The sequence below is a fragment of the Microcaecilia unicolor genome, chromosome 2 (assembly GCF_901765095.1).
Source record: "Microcaecilia unicolor chromosome 2, aMicUni1.1, whole genome shotgun sequence".
Lineage (NCBI taxonomy): Eukaryota > Metazoa > Chordata > Amphibia > Gymnophiona > Siphonopidae > Microcaecilia > Microcaecilia unicolor.
The window spans coordinates 537,581,389-537,602,427 of NC_044032.1; the positions used below are offsets into that span (position 1 = coordinate 537,581,389).

At 39.9% G+C, this 21,039-nt stretch overlaps 1 protein-coding gene across 2 annotated transcripts in view; it reads left to right on the forward strand.

The window, feature by feature from the left end:
• The window catches only part of KLHL5 (kelch like family member 5), a 141,323-nt gene that overhangs the window by 12,713 nt on the left and 107,571 nt on the right, over positions 1-21,039 (forward strand). The gene's annotated exons all lie outside the window — the stretch shown is intronic.

Consider the following 21,039-nt stretch of genomic DNA (forward strand, 5'->3'; position numbering starts at 1 on the left):
GTGAAAGGATCACCTCAGAGGTGCCTCTGATTAGCTTCAAGGCTAATCTCTCCATCATTCAGATTTCAATGATTGATAACTTAAAATATCAGTTACTCAGTGAATTTTCATTTTTAAGATACTTAAGTGTACCAAAGGCACTTGACTCTTTCTGTATGCTCTGGTGCATCAAGAGTGCTTCTGTACATTCATATTTATTCTCTTTCTGGAAGTTCTGTGCTTGGATGTTGGTAGAGTGATCCCCTCTTACTTGATAACTGTTTTGTCTCTAATCTTGGCACATTATTGGTTGGGACTGCCTTGTACTTGGAATATGTGCCCATATTTCATAAATACATGTGTAGATTTGTGCTACCAGAATATTCAGAAGTACTTCTGCCCCCTGACCTAGCAACTCTGAAAGATGGTATCAGTACTTTAAAGTTGCTTGGTGACTCACAAATATTGCTGACTTGAGTCATTAACATTTTTTTGTCTAATAGCACTATAATGTGCTTTGCTTATGGTCTTCTGATGCCTGAGTATTTTGTGCCTCCAAGGAGGAGCCTCAGCTGAACACGATAGTGTTTTAACTGTTGCCTGCCCATAAGGAGGATAATTTGCAAAACCATTTCCATGGATGAAAAAGTGTTTTACTTATTTATTATTAGGATTTATTTACTGCCTTTTTTGAAGGAATTAACTCAAGGTGATGTATAGCAAGAATAAGTCAAACATAAGCAATAGACAATTACAGCAGTAAAAATATTCAGATAACAATACAAAGTGTGTCATTGTATACTGATTACAATGTCAACACAATGCATAATAAAGCATTTTAATAGCGTAGGGTGTAAGCAAAGGTGGAACATATAGATACGTAAGAGAGTAAGATGAGTTAGAAAATAAGGGGACTAATTTAAAGAAATTTGCACATGAAGTCAATAGAAATCAAACAAAATAAAACATGGAAGAGAAAATAAGATGATACCTTTTTTATTGGACATAACGTAATACATTTCTTGATTAGCTTTCGAAGGTTGCCCTTCTTCGTCAGATCGGAAATAAGCAAATGTGGTAGCAGATAGTATATATATATAAGAGAAACATCAAAGCATTACTTTGACAGTCTGACAGAGTGGGAGGGTGGGGGTATGCATGGGGACATCAAAGCATTTCATTGATATTCTAACAGAATGGGTGTTGGTAGGTGAGAGGAGGGTAATAAACAGAGAAATAGAGAAATACAGCTTTATGGTTTATAATGGGTTAGAAAACCCAGATCCTTATTAAGTCCTGTTTGTTGGGTGTCAAAATATTCAATCATTCTTATTTCAAAGATCTTACGTTCCTGTATTGTTTTAAAATTACCTTTCAGTATTCTTACTGTGAAATCACTGGTGCAGTTTGATTTCTATTGATAACCTTTAAGAGTGGACTAACATGGCTATCACACCTCTCCACATGAAGTCAGAAAGGTGTTTAAATATTATCTCAGGTAGGGTAGGCATGGATAAACATGTCCTGCTACAGTATTTGCAGCCAGTGCCACTCTGTGTGTGTGTGTGAGACTAACAAGTTAGTTACTTCTTCCATTAAAGGCCTGGGCGAAGAGCCAATCTTTCATCTGCTTCCTGAAGTAGAGATAGTCTTGTGTTAAGCAGAGCCTTTCAGGGAGTTCACTCCAGAGTGTGGGGGCTACTCCGGAGAAGACTTGCTTGTGGGTATCACATCGTGTAATGTCCTTTGGAGAGGGTGTGGTTAGGGATACTCGGGAGAAACCTTAGGGGTCCTTTTACTAAGGTGGTCCGAAAAATGGGCTATGCTAGTGTAGGTGCGTGTTTTGGGTGCATGCAGATCCATTTTTCAGCACGCCTGTAAAAAAGACCTTTTAAAATTTTGCCGAAAATGGACGTGCGGCAAAATAAAAATTGGCACGCGTCCATTTTGGGTCTGAGATCTTACCGCCAGCATCAAATGGTGTTGTAATAATGTAAAATAATACAAAACCAAATATCAACACCTAAAAATTGCAAATGTTCTACAGTTGTGAAACCACAAGTTTTAGGACTCACTTTATACTTGTAAATGCTTTTTCAAAAGTTTTAAAATATTAAAAAATATATATTTTTTTTGGAGAAAATGGAAACCTCAGAGATTCACAAGAACCAACCTCAGGCACTTCAAGCTCTGTTTAGAACAATGCCAGTGTCCAGTTTCTTTCATTGTTCTCCAAGGTAATCAATAGAAATAAAACATGAAAAAGAAAATAAGATGATATCTTTTTTATTGGACATAACTTAGTACATTAAAAAAGGTATCATCTTATTTTCTTTTTCATGTTTTATTTCTATTGATTACCTTTAAAAGTGGACTAACACGGCTACCACACCTCTCTACTCATTGTTCTCCAAAAAACTCCTTTTAAATGTGATGTGCAATTCTTAAGCGTGATTTTTAAATAACAAAATTCTTATTCGAATGGTGACAACTTTCAAAAAAATATATGAATCAATTTGAGACAGCACTTAACTTAAGTTCAATGGGGCCACCATTTCACCCGTTGCGGCTTCGTCAGGAACTTGTGCTGTTATTGCATGGATTATATCGATCACCAGTTCTCTACAAGCTCTTTTCTGTAAAAGAAAAAAATTCATTAGCTAAGGAACCTTGCATTCAAATCTTCACCTTGTATCCCATGGTAGACATACTTCATATGGCTCTCTCCCTCAATCAAATATGGCGCTCACACGTGACATGCCAACTGTATCAATTTAGCTAAACAATAAAACTGTATTAAAAAAATGTATCCTTTGGGCAACAAAGTAACAGAAAAATACAATACAAACTGTAACAAGAAAGAGAGAAAGATCTATAATAGTGCAATGAATAGAAACTATTAAAAAAGCTGTTAAAGAGGAATCGTGATAATAAAAAGCACGTCTGCAACTGAGTCGTTGCAGTAATAAAAATAAGAAGTGCCTAGAAAAAAAAAGTGATGAAGTGCGGTGAATAGAAATAAGTGAAAGACATACTGTTTCCTTACCAGTTAGCTTCAAACATTCATATTGAAGCCATCTGATTGTAATCGTTGAGGCCTGGCCTTTCACACATTCGCTCCTTATAGCAAAGGTCTTACTATAATTAATGACCTTGGGTACTGCACCCATTGGCTTTCTTCAAGTTATATGTACGTCTTCATTTTTATGTTGTACAGTATTTTAACCCTTAAACTGTCACAGATCTGAATAATTTTATGTTCTTGTTTATTATGCTTTGTTATTTTATCCATCTTGTTCTCAATTTTTCTGGGATAAGCAAAATTTTGGTGCCTTTTTACATTTGAATTAAATCCTCATGATGTTGGGATTGAAGATCTTTTGTAATTTTCTTTATGTTGTCTAGTTCTGCTTACTACAAGTGGTACGTACTCTATGGTTCTCTTTTCCTTGTATTTTGGAAGGTTTTCCCTAGGTATTTTGAGTAAGGGTGCAGTTTTCTTGGAGATGATTTTGGAGTGCCAACCTCCCTCCACCCCCCTCTTTTTTTTTTTTTTTTTTAAAGAATTGTGTTAGATCTAAAAAAATCTCCATTTTACATAGCACACCGAGATAGGAATTGGGACATCCAGATTGGGAATTCACAGGTCCCTCCAGTGTTTTATAAAAGGCTTTGCCTAGCATAGAATCTTTTGTAAAGTTAAACTCTGGAATTCGTTGCCGGAGAACATGGTAAAGGCGGTTAGCTTGGCAGAGTTTAAAAAGGGGTAAGACGGTTTCCTAAAGGACAAGTCCATAAACCACTACTAAATGGACTTGGGAAAAATCCACAATTCCAGGAATAACATGTATAGAATGTTTGTACGTTTGGGAAGCTTGCCAAGTTCCCTTGGCCTGGATTGGCCGCTGTCGTGGACAGGATGCTGGGCTCGATGGACCTTGGTCTTTTCCCAGTGTGGCATTACTTATGTACTTATATAAGAATACTTGTAAATACACATGTATTTGCTGGCACTTAAAACAGGAGCAGCAACTTTAAAAAAACAGCCTATGGGGCCCTTTACTAAAGTGCTATAAAAAGATTAACGCACGGTTAATGGATGGAAACAGGGTGACATGCAACCATGTTAAGGGGTTTTGCGGTAGTTTGCCTGTTTCTGCACATTAAACTGCATGTTACTGAACTATCAGAGGGCATGGCATGGGGAGTGGGCATGGAAGTGTTAGCCAACTAGCACGTCGCATGTATTGGGCATTAACTGACTAATACACAGTTAACGCGGGACCTCTTCCAGTTCCAAATACTTCTGCGTTTAAAAGCACATTGGTCCTCATGCATTAAAAAAAGGATTAACTCATGACCTAAATGTGAAAATACTGGGAACACTTTCTTGATAGTGTTACTTTTGGACTTGGTGTGCATTAAAATCCTGCATTAGTGAAAAGGCCCTACATGTAGAAAACAGAGTGGCATCACTTGGCATCCTCTATGGGTATTTTCTGGCACTTATAAGTGGAAATGGCAATTTTGCAGTTTCCACATCTAAGGGGGGTCTTTTACTTAGGCGCGCTGGCATTTTTAGTGCGTGTTAAAAATAGGCTCACGCTAAAGACGCCCATAGGAATACATGAGCGTCTTTAGTGTTTAACGTGCGCTAAAAATTCCAACTTGCCTTAGTAAAAGACCCCCTAAGTGCTGCCATTTTATGAGAAAGTCTATTTTGAGTCAGAATGTGAGGAGATACTTTGAAGGATGGTAGGTGTACTTTCTCTTCTCCTTCAGCTCAAATATTTGAAGATTATCATTGATGCATCAGTTAACCAAGTGAAGAGAATTTGTTTACAATTAATTCAGTTGTATATGAATTAGCACTGCATTGAACCTGTAAAGCAGTGGTCTTCACTAATTCTTTTTGAACTGAGGCCACTGTGGATCCAAATGAGCTGAAGGAAGGCCACCAGATATTTTCCCCACATGGTGCTACAATATTGCTGACTAGTGTATGTCAATGAAATCTATACCTTCTTGCTCCCCTTTAAACTTTTCATTGGGGTTGTCCTCCAGGCTGTAAGCATTTCCAAATCCACTCTCTTTTTATTTTGAGGAATAACTTGTCCTTCAAGAACATGGCTCTTCCCCATCCCCCATGCCCTATCCCCGTTCCCCCTTTCTACCACAAGGTGGGGTAGAGAGCCTAAGAGTAGAAACCCCCTCCAAAAAAAAAAAAACTCCAGAATGATGATGAGGGCATTGCATTAAAGAACACTGCTGTTTACAAAACTGCGGCAGTGATGACACAGCCCATTCAAAGTGAATGCGCTGTGTCAGCATTAGCGCACTGGCAGTCTCTAGCACAGCTTTGTAAACGGGGGGGGGGGGGTATATATTTAGTACCTGTAAGATCCTCTAATATGGTATTTGTACCCCACACTGGTGGGACCAACTGAGGCAACCAAAAGGATAAGACCAACCCAGGGACAAAGGAAGCTCAATATTTATTTTACCAGAATGTAACTCGGCTTCACCTACCAATGAAAAGGTGTGAGCGAAACCCAAATTAACAATAAAGATGGCCACATTAAAAACAAATTTGTAAACAAGCACAGGGAGTCTGTGGGCAGAGCTCTGGGAGAAGGAGGGACTGGGCTTCAACTGCCCTCAGGAAATGGGGAGTGATGGGCCTTGGAGGAGGTGAGAATCTGGGAGCCATCCCATTCACATGAAACCTGCATGGAGGAAGTGCTTGGGAAGCAAGAGTTTCAGCTGAGACCAAAGAGAAAAACTCAGTGAGTGCAAATACCTGCAGGAGTCTAGGGTGTACTGGGGTTTGCAGGACTAGCCTGCCCAGTAGTTAAAGACCACTGACAAGTCTATAGCCAGAGCTATTACAAGAGAGGACTTTTTGTTTCTGGTTTTGGCAGTAGCAGGACAAGAATAAAGAAGAGAATCTGCTTGAATTAAGAATTCTAATCTGCAGCTTGTATACCGCACAATTCGTGTTTTCACTGAAGGGTGCCAAGGGGAAAGCCCACTTGTGTCTTAGTGATAGACTTCCTTTATATCCTCTATTAATTGTGTGGGTCCTTATATTTTTACATTCAATAAATATTTGAAAACAGTGAGTGGTAAATAATTTCCATTTTCGTAGGTCAAATGTATATATATGTTTTTAAATTTCATATAAATTGCTTTTGAAAGGCAAGCACTGTTTAAAGTGGGGTACAGCTTATTCATATACAAATTCCAGACCATAGGAAGTCTGTCATTGAAAAAAACAATATATAACAAGACTAATAAAGATAACTTTAATGTGCTTGTGGGTGTATATATAATTTCACTAAAATCTGAGCATTGTTTTGTCTATTAAATTTCCACATAAAAGTTAAGCGTTTCTTTGAGTCATCTAAATGTATTAGGAGACTAATAGCATTGCTTATTTTATGTTTATTTGTGGCTTGATATCCATAAAATTAATATTATATATGCATGAGTTATTATTTTAGTGAAACATTAAGGTTTAAGTAGCTAGTGAGTTGGGCTGAAAAATTGTTTTGTCGTCATTGCAGATTGCTGAACAGTTATTGCTGTATGTCACAGCAAAGATTAATAAGGCAATATAAGGCACCAAGATCGGAAGATAAAGGAATTGTTCTCGCTCACACTGCTAGATGCTGTGGACTGGATTACAGGGGAGTTATCAGTGTTGCAGAGTCTGTCATTTCTAGGCCACTGGTTGAAATTCAGTGCTGGTGGGTAGGGACTAGGGATATACACAGGACAGATATTTTCAGTTTGACTATTTTATCCTAATTTGTAGATTTTTTTTTTTTGTATTTCATATATTTGTTTTAATACTTAAAAAAAAGTGAGCATTAAAAGGGCAATTCTATAACTTCTGTTCATCCAAATTTACACTTGTGTTACCCATGTAAATGCACAGAATACTAGCATGTATACATATATTTGTGCTCATATACCCATGTAAGTATTAGCAGGGTGCCTAGTTGCTGTTCTGCAAGTACCCACTTAACTTACAGAGCGGGCAGGTCTAAATGTCCACATCTGCAACGTAGGTGTGATATTTACTCTAGTATTTCATAGAGACAAATACGTGCCTAAAATAATGCCTAAGAGCAGGTACCTACTTGACCTCTTAAAGTAGGCACCCCCTTATAAATTTACTCTCACAGTGTCTTGTAAATGTCTTCACACCCTTGTACATTTTATACATACTGCTGTCTAAAAACAATTTAAAAGATATTAAAGTAGATGTTTGCTAAAAGAAACAATTATACAAATAATAACAATTATAAAAATATCACACCCACGTTGCAGATGTGGACATTTAGACCTGCTTAAGTACATGCATAAATTATTGTATTTTATAATCTATGTACGTACATGCTAATTCTGCCTTTACCCAAACTCCACTCCTGTACATGCCTACCAGCAAAGTACATGCCATCGGGTCAATGTGCGTACTTTACACCAGTTGAAATTTTATAGCAGGCCATTTATGTACATATGTTTGTTGTCAGTTTTAATATATGGCCTAGTGGAGGAGTGGCCTAGTGGTTAGAGTGGTGGACTTTGGTCCTGGGGAACTGGGTTCGATTCCCACTGCAGGCACAGGCAGCTCCTTGTGACTCTGGGAAAGTCACTTAACCCTCCATTGCCCCAGGTACAAATAAGTACCTAAGCCGCATTGAGCCTGCCATGAGTGGGAAAGCGTGGGGTACAAAAAAAATATATATATACCGCCTCATCTAAGAAAAAGGCCAAAGCGATTTACAAAAATAAATTTAATGTAAGTTACAAAGAAAAAAAATACCAAAAAAACAGATAGGAAAGAGGCAATCGCTCAAGAGAACATGGAAGTACAAATGTGCTACTATGTTGTGTTAGTGTATGCACTAATCTGTCAAGCCTGATTTTGAGGTTTGTGATGATATAGCACTGTATTACTGGGGGGGGGGGGGGGGGGGGGTGTATTTTTCTATAACGAAGTACCAAACAAATGGCATTGTACTAAAATGGAGCATATTATATCAATATTACCTTTCTGCAAAGCAATTGAAAACTGGATTGCTCAGCCTTTTCATACGTTTCACATTAGTGTTTCTACTTTCAGAATCATGGCAACAGTGATTTGTTTTCAGAAGGATGTGCCATATAATGCCTGTAGGATTAGATCAGCACCAGAGGAAAAGGGAGAAAATTTTCAGAGTCAGCAGCAATGTTTTATTTGTCTGAAGAAATAATTTAAAACAGTGCATGGAAGTTTGTGTCCAACTACTGTAGCCCTCAACAATGTACTTGCCAGACTTGTTCACCCTGAAATGTGTGTGTGTTCAGGAAGGGAGAAAACACTTTTTCTATTTAGTGATTTTTTTCCTAGTAAATTGGAAGGCAACCCAAATTGTGTAAAATGGGAGTGTTACAGTTGGACTATATCCTTCAAAGAGGCTATGCAGAATGGATAGTCTAATCAGACTATTCAGTTCCTTCAGGGAGGCAATGACATATTTATCTTAGAGCTGTACCAAATAGCAAATTTTACTATTCGGCCGAATACAAATAATGAAAAATATTATTCATCCGAATACGAATAAAGGACATTGAGCTTTAACATAACAAATAATAAAAGAAACAATGTAAAATCAGAGATCAAGTGTTTATTTCAGTATGATTTAGCACAGTAGAGCCCCAAATTATTCGGCCACATACAAATAATGTATTCAGGGCCGAATCGAATCAAATACGAATATTCGATACAGCCCTAATTTATAACTCCAACTACCCTCAAGCACTTGAACAGCTGGCTGTCCCTCTTTTCAAATCAGAGCTGTTGGGGTTTCCCCCCTTCTGATATAAACTGGTACCCGAGATGAAACAGTTGTGCAGAAATGGTTGTTGGAGCTTACTTCTGCTGACAGCAGCAGCATGCTGGCATATCCATGGCTTTCCACTGCCAATGGCCCTAAACACAGGTAGAACAGATGCCCTTTGTAAGCAATTACCTACTTTCTCTACAGGCCATATCTAGACAATAGTGTGTTGTGATCATGTGGCCTCCATATCACAGCGTTTCAAGTCTCCTCACTGGAGATAGACTTTGAATGGGTAATTGGTGTCACCATGGCTGTAATCTTGACATAGTACTTTAAGATTAAACCTTTGTAGGCAGATGGGTGCTAGAAAGTCCTGCATTTGATGTCTACTTAAAGGAAGAGCTTTCAATAGGATCAAATTAGAATTCACATTTTTACCACTTTAAAAATGATCTTACCCATTCTCAAACAACTACTGCTGCTTCTAATCATATCTCTGTCACAACTTGGCAAGTTGGATTTCTCTTCTACCTTGAGCCAAGGTATCAAGAGGTCTAAATGTGATTCATACTTTCCTCTGAAAATGAATGACAGAGCCTAAAGTATTGGATGTTACACTGCAGTCCTTGATGAGTGAGCTCCCGCAGGTTAAAGATCTTTTAACAAATAAAACAAAACTGCAGAGATGAAGCTTGAAGTACTATCAGTTGGTGTACCTCAGAGATCTGTCCTGGGACCTCTTCTCTTCTCCGACCCTTGGTACTCTGATCTCATCCCATGATTTTCAGTATCACCTTTATGCTGATGACTCCTAGATCTACCTCTCCACACCAGAAATTTCAGCAGGAATCCAGGCCAAGGTATTAGCCTGTCTGTCTGACATTGCTGCCTGGATGTCTCACCGCCATCTGAAACTAAACATGACCAAGACTGAGAGCTTCTTATCTTTCCCCCTAAGCCAGCCTCTCCTCTTTCCCCCATTCTCTGTTTCTGTGGATAACACTCTCATCCTTCCTGTCTCATCAGCTCGTAATCTTGTGGTCATCTTCGACTCCTCTCTCTCCTTTGCACATATTCAACAGACTGCTAAAACCTGTTGTTTCTTTCTCTATAATATCACCACAATTTGTTCTTTCCTTTCTGAGCACACTACCAGAACCCTTAACCACACTCTTATAACCTCTCGCTTAACTATTGCAACTGGCTTCTCACAGGTCTCACACTAAGCCATCTCTCTCCCCTTCAATCTGTTCTGTTTCACAACTTATATTCCTCCAGTGTCGCTATGCTTATATTAGCCCTCTCCTCGTCACTTCATTGGCTCCCTATCCGTTTCCGCATACAGTTCAAACTTCTCTTATTGACTTACAAATGCATTCACTCTGTAGCTCCTCAGTACCTCTCCACTCTTATCTCTCCCTACACTTCTCCCCGGGAACTTCGTTCACTGGGTAAATCTGTCTTATCTGTACCCTTCTCCTCCACTGCTAACTCCATACTCTGTTCCTTTTATCTTGTTGCATTTTATGCCTGGAATAGACTTCCTGAGCCGGTACGTCAAGCTCCATCTCTGTTTAAAAGCCCACCTTTTTGATGCTGCTTTTAACTCCTAACCCTTACTCACTTGTTCAGTACCCATGTTTTATCATTCCCACCTTAGTAATTCCCTTAACCCTTATTGTCCTGTTTGTCTGTGCTAATTAGATTGTAAGCTCTGTCAAGCAGGAACTGTCTCTTCGTGTTCAAGTGTAAATGCTGTGTACGTCTAGTAGCGCTATAGAAGTGATAAGTAGCTGGGGCCTATTCTATTTAATATATTTGTGAGAGATATTGCTGAAGGGTTGAAAGGAAAGGTTTGCCTTTTTGCAGATGACACGAAGATAGCCAATAGATTGGATACCTTGGAGGGAGTAGAAACAATGAGAAGGAATCTCCAAAAGTTAGAAGAATGGTCGAGGGTCTGGCAGTTAAAATTTTATAAATATCATACAAAGAAACCACAGTGTTTTAAAAGAAAAACTATCAAAAATAAAAAGTGCTTAGTGTGCAGCATAAATAGTTTTTCTTTTTCTCTGCTAATAGTGCTCAGTAGGAGGGGTCACTCTCATAGGACTCTGTTGCAGTATGCTACTGTTAACAACCCCTTAAAACATCATAGCACTCCTGCCTCCCTACTGTATTTGTGAGGTTTTCTGAGCTTTCCATTCTAATAATATTATTATTTTTTTTTAATAATTCTACTTAGCTCATTCAGGAGTGTTGACGTTCACTGATCACCCGTCCTGTTGGGATCCCCATCCACATTGTGGCTTAAAATATAACCGTAGTTTGCACTACTCCCTAAAGTCGGGATTGAGGTCCAACATCCAAGACATTAGTTTTTGCTGGTTCCCTACATGCTGGCATGTTTCGCTAAGTTAGCGTCTTCAGGGGAACACCATTTTGTCTGTGGCAGGACTTGACAGCTTCTACCTTCCGTCGATTAGGTTGTTAGCAGTAGCATACTGCAAGAGAGTCCTGTGAGAGTGACCCCTCCTACTGAGCACTATTGGCAGAGAAAAAGAAAAAATATTTATGCTACACACTATACACTTTTTATTTTTGATATTTTTTCTTTTAAAACACTGTGGTTTCTTTGTATGATACTTAGAAATAGAAAATAGAAACCGAACGGTCCTATTTACCACAGAGGGTTGTATAGTTAAAATTTAATGCCACGAAGTGCAGAAACCCAAAAGAGAGATACCGAATAGGAGGAGAGAGATTAGTAAGCTCAGCTCAGGAGAGAGACCTTGGGGTGTTGGTGTCAGAGGTTATGAAGGTAAAGAAACAGTGTGACAAGGTGATGGCCATGGCCAGAAGGATGCTAGGCAGCATAGAGTGGGGTATAACCAGCAGAAGAAAGGAGGTGTTGATGCCCCTCTACAAGTTGTTGGTGAGGCCCCACTTGGAGTATTGTGTTCAGTTTTGGAGTCCATATCTTGCAAAATGTCAGGTTTTTAAGGCAGAAACTAGGATCGTGAGCCCTTGGGCCACTGCCGTGGGGCATCAGTGGCAGGCAAAACCACCCCACACCAGAGACAAGGCAGAACTCTGACAGGAACAGCTAGACTTCACCTGCACTTGACCGCCGTTCCTCGGGAGTTGAGCCCCTGGGTGCTGGCGGCCGGCAGGACTTACCGGACAGGGCAGGAACTGAAAGCTGCCAAACAGCCACTGAAACAGGGTACAAATACTGACAGCAAGAGTCAGGACTGAAAGCTGCAGAGCAGCCACTAAACAAGAACACAGACAGAAAAAAGTCAGGACTGAAAGCTGCCACATAGCCACTAAGACACAGACACATAGACACAGACAAATAGAAAATAGACCAGGAATACAGACCAGAAACAAGACAAAGAAATAAACAACAAACCTAAGCTAAACTACACACAGACTAACTAGAACCAGACAAGAACCTCAAACAAGAAACAAGACTAGGCAGAAGTGCAACAAAGCACCAACAAACCAGGGACCTTAAACGATGCAAAGGCAAACACAGAAGTTTCCAGGTGATTAATAAAGCCCATCAGCTACTGAAGTTAAGCTGCAGGAATCACAAGACAGCTACGGGTGCTGTTCAGGCACAAACAAGAGAAGCAAGTCTGGCAGCCCGGAAGATCCGGTCTGGACTGAGCTGAAGTCTGGAACAGGTGACAGTTCATAGCAGCCACCGGTTCTGGCCACCAGAGGGTGAGGCGAGCACAGACAAGGAAACAGTCACCATCGTGACATGAAAGATGTAAAAAGACTGGAAGCGGTGCAAAGAAAAACTGCAAAAATGGTATGGGATTTGCATTGCAAACCGTACGAGGAGAGACTTGCTGACCTGAACATGTATACCTTGGAGGAAAGGAGAAACAGGGGTGACATGATACAGACATTCAAATATTTGAAAGGTATTAATCTGCAAACAAAGCTTTTCCATAGACGGGAAGGTGGTAGAACTAGAGGACATGAATTGAGGTTGAAGGGGTGCAGACAGGAGTAATGTCAGGAAGTATTTTTTTCACGGAAAGGGTGGTAGATATGTGGAATGCCCTCCCGTGGGAGGTGGTGGAGATGAAAATGGTAATGGAATTCAAACATGTGTGGGATAAACACAAAGGAATCCTGTTTAGAAGGAATGGATCTACAGAATCTTAGCAGAGATTGGGTGGCGACGCCGGTAATTGGGAAGCAAAACCGGTGCTGGGCAGACTTCTATGGTCTATTCTCTGATAATAACTGAATAGATATGGAAAGTTCACAGTGCTGGGCAGACTTTTATGGTCTGTGCCCTGAGAAAGGCAAGGAAAAATCAAACTCTGGTATACATATAGAATATCACATACCATGTAAAATGAGTTTATCTTGTTGAGCAGACTGGATGGACCGTACAGGTCTTTATCTGCCGTCATTTACTATGTTACTATGTTAGTAGTAGTAGTAAATCACAGTTCTGAGTTGCAGTTATTAAAATGGACATTTAGAAAACTGAGTGAACGTGCACTCAGAACCAGGCTTTCTCCAACTGCATTATAGCTTTGGGTTGCCATTTATTAATTAATTATTTATTTATTTAGATTTTGCTCACACCTTTTTCAGTAGTAGCTCAAGGTGAGATACATTCAGGTACTCTGGATATTTCTCTGTCCCAGGAGGGCTCACAAGCTAAGTTTGTACCTGAGGCAATGGAGGGTTAAGTGACTTGCCCAAGATCACAAGGAGCAGCAGTGGGATTTGAACTGGCCACCTCTGGATTGCAAGACCGGTGCTCTAACCACTAGGCCACTCCTCCACTCCATTGTAGAATTAAATTATAGAAGCGGGCAAAACAAACTAAAAACACTGGGCATCACAAAGGTGTGGAAGGTTCAGATTCTATCACATATAAAAACATTTGAAATTGAATGGGCACACAGAACCACCTCCCCATCTGTTTCCAATTTTGATAAATTTCTGTGCCCCATGGTACTGCACATTACACATTACTCTCAAGCTCGTGAATTTACAGATAGCCAGTTAGAGGTCTTTCTGAGATACAAGGGTAAAACAATTTTAATTTGTAAGAATCTGAATAAAAAAAAAAAACCTGTGAACCGTCGGATGAACTGAAAAAAACTGAACACGTGCTCTATTTCCCAAAGCTCGTGTTGCATCAGCTATTCAAAAATGTACTTTTGAAAAAGTATGTCTTGAGACCTTTTTAAAATGTTTGGTATGAATTTTCCGACCGTAGAGTCAGTGGTAATTGATTCCACAAGATGGGCCTATACAAAATAAAAAATGGAATTAATATTCACAAGGCAAATCTGTTGAAATGAGGGAATTACAAACAAATTCTGTTGAGAGGATTGTAATGCATGACCTGGAATATAAGGACCAAGCAAATGTAACAAAAATATGGGAAATCCAGTAGAACAGATAGTGGTAGAATTTTAAAATGAATCCTCACAACATTTGGGAGCCATTGCTCAGATGGTAAAAGAGAGGTTGCATAGTCCCACCAGCTTCCTCAGGTAAGCATTTTGACAGCTGTATTTTGTGTTATTTGCAACCACTTCATCTCAGTAAGCTGGAGGCCTGAAAAAAGGGAATTACAGTAGTCTAAATGGCCTAGAACTAACAAGTGGAATATGATTTAACTCATCTGTCTCAGTTTGAAGAAACTACTGTGCATAATAAATGAGATATAGTGTCTGAAGGTGAATTTGGCATCAAGGATGACACCAAGGATTTTTAGGGCCCCTTTTACAAATCCACGCTATCATTTTTAGTCCATGCTAAAAAATTAGTATGCGCTAAACACTAAGACGCCCATTATATTCCTATTTATTTATTCATTATATTCCTATGGGCATGTTAGTGTTTAGTGCACGCTAAAAATGCTAGTTTACCTTTGTAAAAGACCCCCTTAATGAAGAAACCAACTGAACCTGAAAACCATCCAGCAATAAGGAACATGGTAAATGTAAACTCAACTGTCTTGAGAAGACCATAGTCCTTGTTTTGTTAGGATTCTGTTTGTCTATGAGTGTAGAGCCAATGGGCTATGATAGCCAGTTTACTGTTCACTGCCTGAATCGTTTGAGATAATTCAAGATCTACTGTGCATAGAAGAAGTTGAATGTCATCCACATAAATAAAAGCTGTAATTCCTGGTGAATGGATCAATGGAGCCAAAGGCGAGAGGAAGACATTGAAAAGGGTAGAGGCCAGAATTGAACCCTGGGGGCCTCATAGAGAATGATATAGTCTAGAGGAAAGATAGGATTGAAACCACACAAGGCCCATACTTGTAACTCCATTATCACAGAGACAGCGACCAATAAGGAGTGATCCAGCAGTTCAAATGCTGAAGAGGGGTCTAAAGTAAAGACATCAGCAATACAGTTCTATCCTGTTTAAGATTAGATTGTATAAAAGACACCACCCCTAACAGATGGTTTCTGTGGAATGATCCTTTTGGAAGCCAGATTGGTATGGATGCAGAGCTTGTTGATGATCTAGGAAGCTCAGAAGCTGGTTGGCAGCTATAGATTCTATGAGCTAAGACACTAGCCAGATCCTCTACGGAGGCTTTGGCTCAGTTCTTCAGTACCAAATCTCCTCTCTTCGGGCCTCAGTACAATCACAGTCCACTCTTAGCATTCCTCCACATTCTTTTTCCATATTCCCCCTTCTTCTTTCTATATCTTCCTCCCCCCCCATTCCTCATCCCTTCTCTTCCCCAGAATTCGTCCCCTCACACCCACCCTTTATCTCTATGGACCTCTTTTTCAGCCCCTCACCTTGGTTTCACTCTCCAAGTTAATGGGGTAAATGAAATCTGTGACCTCCTATTCTTGATCCTGTTCCTTCCACATGTTTAAGAACTCTGTTTGAATCTTCTTCCAGTGATCCTTTCTCAAATTAATCTTAGTCTTTCATTTGGTGAATTTCCCTCACTTTGGAAAATTGTCTGGTTCATCCTATTTTGAAGAAGTCTTCTCTTGACCCTTCTACTCCTAGTTATTACTGTCTAGTGTCTAACCTGTGCTTCCTTTCTAAGGTTATTGAAAAAGCTGTTTTCCAACAACTATCCTCTTTTGTTGAGAAAACTCTTGCCTTACATCCTAGGCAATCAGGATACAGAGCACACCATAGAACAGAGACTGTTCTGGCTAGTGTCTTAAGTGAAATTCATGCGCATTTGGATAATGGATGCTGTGTACTTGCTATCACTTTGGATCTTTCTGCAACATTTGATCTTATCAATCATTCTTTTCTTGTTTTATACTTTAGCTTCCCTTGGAATCTCTGGAACAGTGTTGTGCTGGTTCTCGTCTTTTCTTTCTGTTCTTTTAAGGTATAAATTCTTCCTCTTAGTCATCTCCTCAACCCCTATACTCAACCCCTATACTGTGGGGTTCCGCAGAGCTCTGTACTTTCTCTTCTTTTATTTAATCTGTTCCTTAGCCCATTAGCATCGATCATTCAGACTTTCTGCATTTCCACATATATTTACACCAATGACATTCTTCTGCTTTATTATACTGGCAAGTCAGATACAAAGCATTGATAAAGAATGCTAAAAGAGAATATGAAGAGAAACTTGCCACAGAGGCTAAAACTCACAGTAACAACTTTCAGGTACATCAGAAGCAGAAAGCCTGTGAGAGAATCCGTGGGACTGTTAGATCATGAAGGAGCAAAAGGGGCACGTTGGACAATGCCATAGTGGAGAAACTGAATGAATTCTTTGTTTCAGTCTTTATGGAAGAAGATGTAAGAGATTTACCTGTACCAAGAATGGTTTTCAAGGGTGATGCAGAGGAACTGAAAGAAATCTCAGTAAACCTGGAAGACGCACTGTGCCAAATTGACCAATTAAAGAGTAGTTAATCACCTGGACTGGATGGCATACACCTAAGGGTCCTGAAAAAACTCAAGCATGAAATTGGTGATCTACTGTTAATAATATATAACCTGTCATTAAAATCGTCCTTAGTACCTGAAGATTGGAGGTTGGCCAGTATAACGCTGATTTTTAAAAAGGGTTCTGGGGTGATCCAGGAAATTAATACAATTAATAATTACCGAAGAATATATGTAACAAATGAGATAAAGCATTAGTTATAACGGGATCAATAATAAAATGACAGTTAAAGCTGTAATGCACTAAAGTTTAGGTGATGGGTCATTGTGGTATGTTCTATTGAAGAGGTAAGTCTTCAGTGATTTCCGAAAGTTGATGAGGTCGCTTATTATTTTCACGTCAAGTGGCAATGCATTCCAAAGCTGTATGTATGAGCTTAACATTTAGTCACAAACAACTAAGAGAACTTAAACGCAGCAAATACTTACATAACTTGCAGTAAGTCACACATGTAAATATGAGCCTCACCCATCCTGCACTCATGTGTATGTTCTACATACAGATGCACGCTATGTAAGTTAAGCAGGTATCAAAAGAATAGCACTAAGGCACATGTCAAATTAGAACTACTGCCCATTTACCGCATGCCCTAGGCGGTAATTTTATTTTTGACGTGCGTCCAAAATGCATGGCAGATATTTTCTATATTCTGCCGCATGGTGCTAACAGGGTGGTAGTGTACACACGCTGATGATTACCGCCCGGTTAACACATGAGACCTTACCGCTAAGTCAGTGGGTGGCAGTAAGGTCTCAGGCCCAAAATGGGCCCAAGCTCGTTTTTAATTTTGCTGCACGTCTATTTTCAGCCACACAAAAAAAGGCCTTTTCTGGGGGAACACTGAAAAATGGACCTGCGCGCGTCCAATACACACACTTATACCAGCACAGGCCATTTTTCGGCACAGCCATGGGAGGGGCATGGGTGGATTGGGGGCATTCCTAGAAGTTGTGTTACTGAATAAGGGGAAATGGGACTTGATATACCTACCGCCTTTCTGAGGTTTTTGCAACTACATTGAAAGCAGTTTACATATATTCAGGTACTTATTTTGTACCAGGGGCATTGGAGGGTTAAGTGACCTGCCCAGAGTCGCAAGGAGCTGCAGTGGGAATCAAACTCAGTTCCCCAGGATCAAAGTCCACTGCACTAACCACTAGGTTACTCCTCTGCTAGCACATGGCATGCAAGCACAGATTGAGCCTAAATCAGGAATAGAAGATCCATTCCTGATTTAGGTGCAAGAATTTACACCAGGTTTTAGTTGGTGTAAATCCTTGTGCCCAAAATTAGGCACAGATCCTGGCACCACACACTTTTCTATAAATGGCGCCCCATTCTGAGCTCTGTTTGTAGAATAGCACTTAGCGGTAATTTTTATTACCGTCCAAATTTGGGCACCATTTATAGAATTGAGTCCATAATGTATATTAAATGCTTTTAGTTTGGGGGGAGGGCCCAAGTTCTACCCCCAACTCCACATCAGTTCCAGTCCTAACCTGTTGTTTTGCTCCACCATTTATCCCTTTGCTCCTCCGTCTTCACCTTTCCCTGCATATGCCTTTTGCTTTTCCCATCCCTTACCCCTCAGTATCTGTGTTCTTCCTTCTCCTACCCCAGCCCCCCTTCTGTTATCTATCCCCCCCAACATCAAACCCCTTCTGCCACTCCTACACTCTGCCAGCATAAGCCCCCTTTTTGCCATCCCCAGCCTCTGCTTCTAAATCAGACTCCTTTCCAAGCCCCAGCCCCCTTCTTCTACCTGCTCCCCCTTGTCGGACCCCAGGCTCCAAGTTGTAGTACTAGCATCTTTAAATCCTCCGCCAACTAACTGGCATTTGTTTTTCTATTGCTGCCGCTCTACTGACCTTGGCCAGCTCTGGCATCACATGCTTATTAAAACTGGAGAGCAACTACTTTCTGTTTCTGGCGAGAAGCAGGAAATAGTTGCTTTCCAATTTTCAGGCTGCCAGGGCTTGCCAAGGGTAAGCAGTGCAGTGGCAACGGAAAAGCTGACAACTGGCTGGAAATGTTTGGTGGAGCCAGGGCCCATGTGCTCCCCCTTTCCCACCAATGCCACCATTCGGACGCCTATGGCACCTGGTTTATAGAATTTCCCCATTAGTACTCAATAATTTCCATATTAACATGGAATGGTGCTGAGAATGAACCAAAAATAGATAGGGACCGTATCTTACAGATAATTTCTTTATATGTCTCTTTATTGTTCTTTAGATTTATTAATAACTGCATTTATGAGGAAATTTCACCCAAGGGAGCACACAACAGGTATAGCTTGATATGCTGTTAATACAATGTAAATGGTTTCTAACAATAATAAAATGACCAAATGCCAGCATAAAAGACAGTTACTAAGGCAAAATTGGAGATAGGCAAAATAAATCCTAGTAATGGCACTAATATAGTACAGTGTCAGAAATATGGATGTTAAAACAGTAGAATATTCCCGTAACAGAAATATGATAAATGTCGGCAAAATATAAATGATGTACCTTATTTGATGCAAAAGAAGAACAGGAACCAACCTCTACGAAAATCCCAAATGTGCAGCAAGAGTAGAGGATGACAAAGCGACTTCCAAACCAGGAGTAATGGTCAGAAATTCATTACTGAAGCACCAGGAAAATGACCCAACATAGGGATGTGTTTTTGCAGACATTTGCTGTAGAATGCAACACTATATATGGAAACTGGTGTAACAGCTGAATGTTACTCTCAAAATACATGCAAGGTACTGCTTTCAAAACTGCGCAGTATCAAAAGTGCAATGTTTGATTTGACTTTTGATACCGCACTTTGAGAGCAGTGTCTTGCTTGTATTTTGAGAGTAATATTCAGCTGTTGCACCATTATTTCTGGTTTGAAAGTCTACTCTTTTGTTTCACATGTACCATATTTGGCAGCATGTTTAGAGTATTCCTATAACAGATATGATACAAAGTCAGCACAATACAATGTAATATCTTCATAGACAGACAAGATAGGTAAGAGAAAGGGTTTGGGATAAGTGTGTGACTAGATTGAAATCAAATTGTATGCACAGTTGAATAAGGTCTGTGGAACTGCTCTCAGTTGTATGGTGTATGCCATCTAGTCCATATGTGCAGTAGGCTGATAATCACTACAGCTGTGAAAGGGAGAAGAGCCAGGCTTTCACCTGAAGTAAAAGTTGTCTCAAGTTAGGCGTGGTCTCTTTGGGAGTGAATTCTAGGGTATTGGGGATACTTCCAAGAAGGCTTACTGGCAGATGTCACATTGCTTGATTTTCTTTGATGAGGGTACAGTTAGGAATGGTGCTCGAGAGGACCTTAGACGTCTCAAAGGTGTGTAGAGGGCTAACGTAATCTTTAGGTACTCTGGCCTTTTTTGTCTAAGGGTCTTGAATTTGCCCTGTAGGGTTCAGTAGCCAGGGCAGTTTATGCAAGAAGGGTGTGATGTAGTCATATGACTTGCAATCCTCTGTCAGTCGTGCTGCCACATCTCAATTAGCTGGCACAGGTGCAAATTCTTTGTGGTCTGACCAGCATGTAGGGCATTACAGTAGTATAGTCGTGTTATCATATCATGGACTACTGTGATCAGACTCAGCATATGGAGAGAGATTTCATGGCTGCTGCAAGTGATAGAAGCAGTTTTTAAAGGTTCCCTTAATTGGTGAGATCATAGTAAGAGAAGTCTAGCAGTTAATGTCAACTGAATAAGTGTAGCAAACTGCATTGGGTTATCTGCCTTTCATTTAACATACATTAAATAACTTCTCTCTGTGTTAATGGAATGGCAAAATTTTGCCAGTGTTCCCAAGAGTTAACATGGAGGCTTTGCAGTTGCCATACATTAAGGCTGGCCATGGCCATATCTCCTGATAACAGCAAAATCTTACTGCATTTTAATAAATAGGCCTCTTTGTGCAATCTGTGTTTCGTTCACTGCTTAAAATAGCTTATTACTCATCCATATCTTTCATACAAACAAACTCTAATTTTTCAGCAATAGAATGGTTAATAGAGCAAAGTAATAGAGTCTGAGATGTAGCAGCGGAGTTACTTCCAGTCATTTGTGGTTAGGCAAAGGGGTGGTGTTCTGCATTTGAAAGTGCTTTAATGAATGCTGTCAGTGTCTATGCAAGTGAATGGTCTGGGGGGTGCAGAAGAGGGCAATAGAAAATGCCATTTGTCTTGATTAGAGACAGTTACAGTGTTTTAACATTGTTCCTAATCATTGGTCCAAATTCTAATGACACTGGTTTAAAAAAAAAAGCTTTTTATTTTT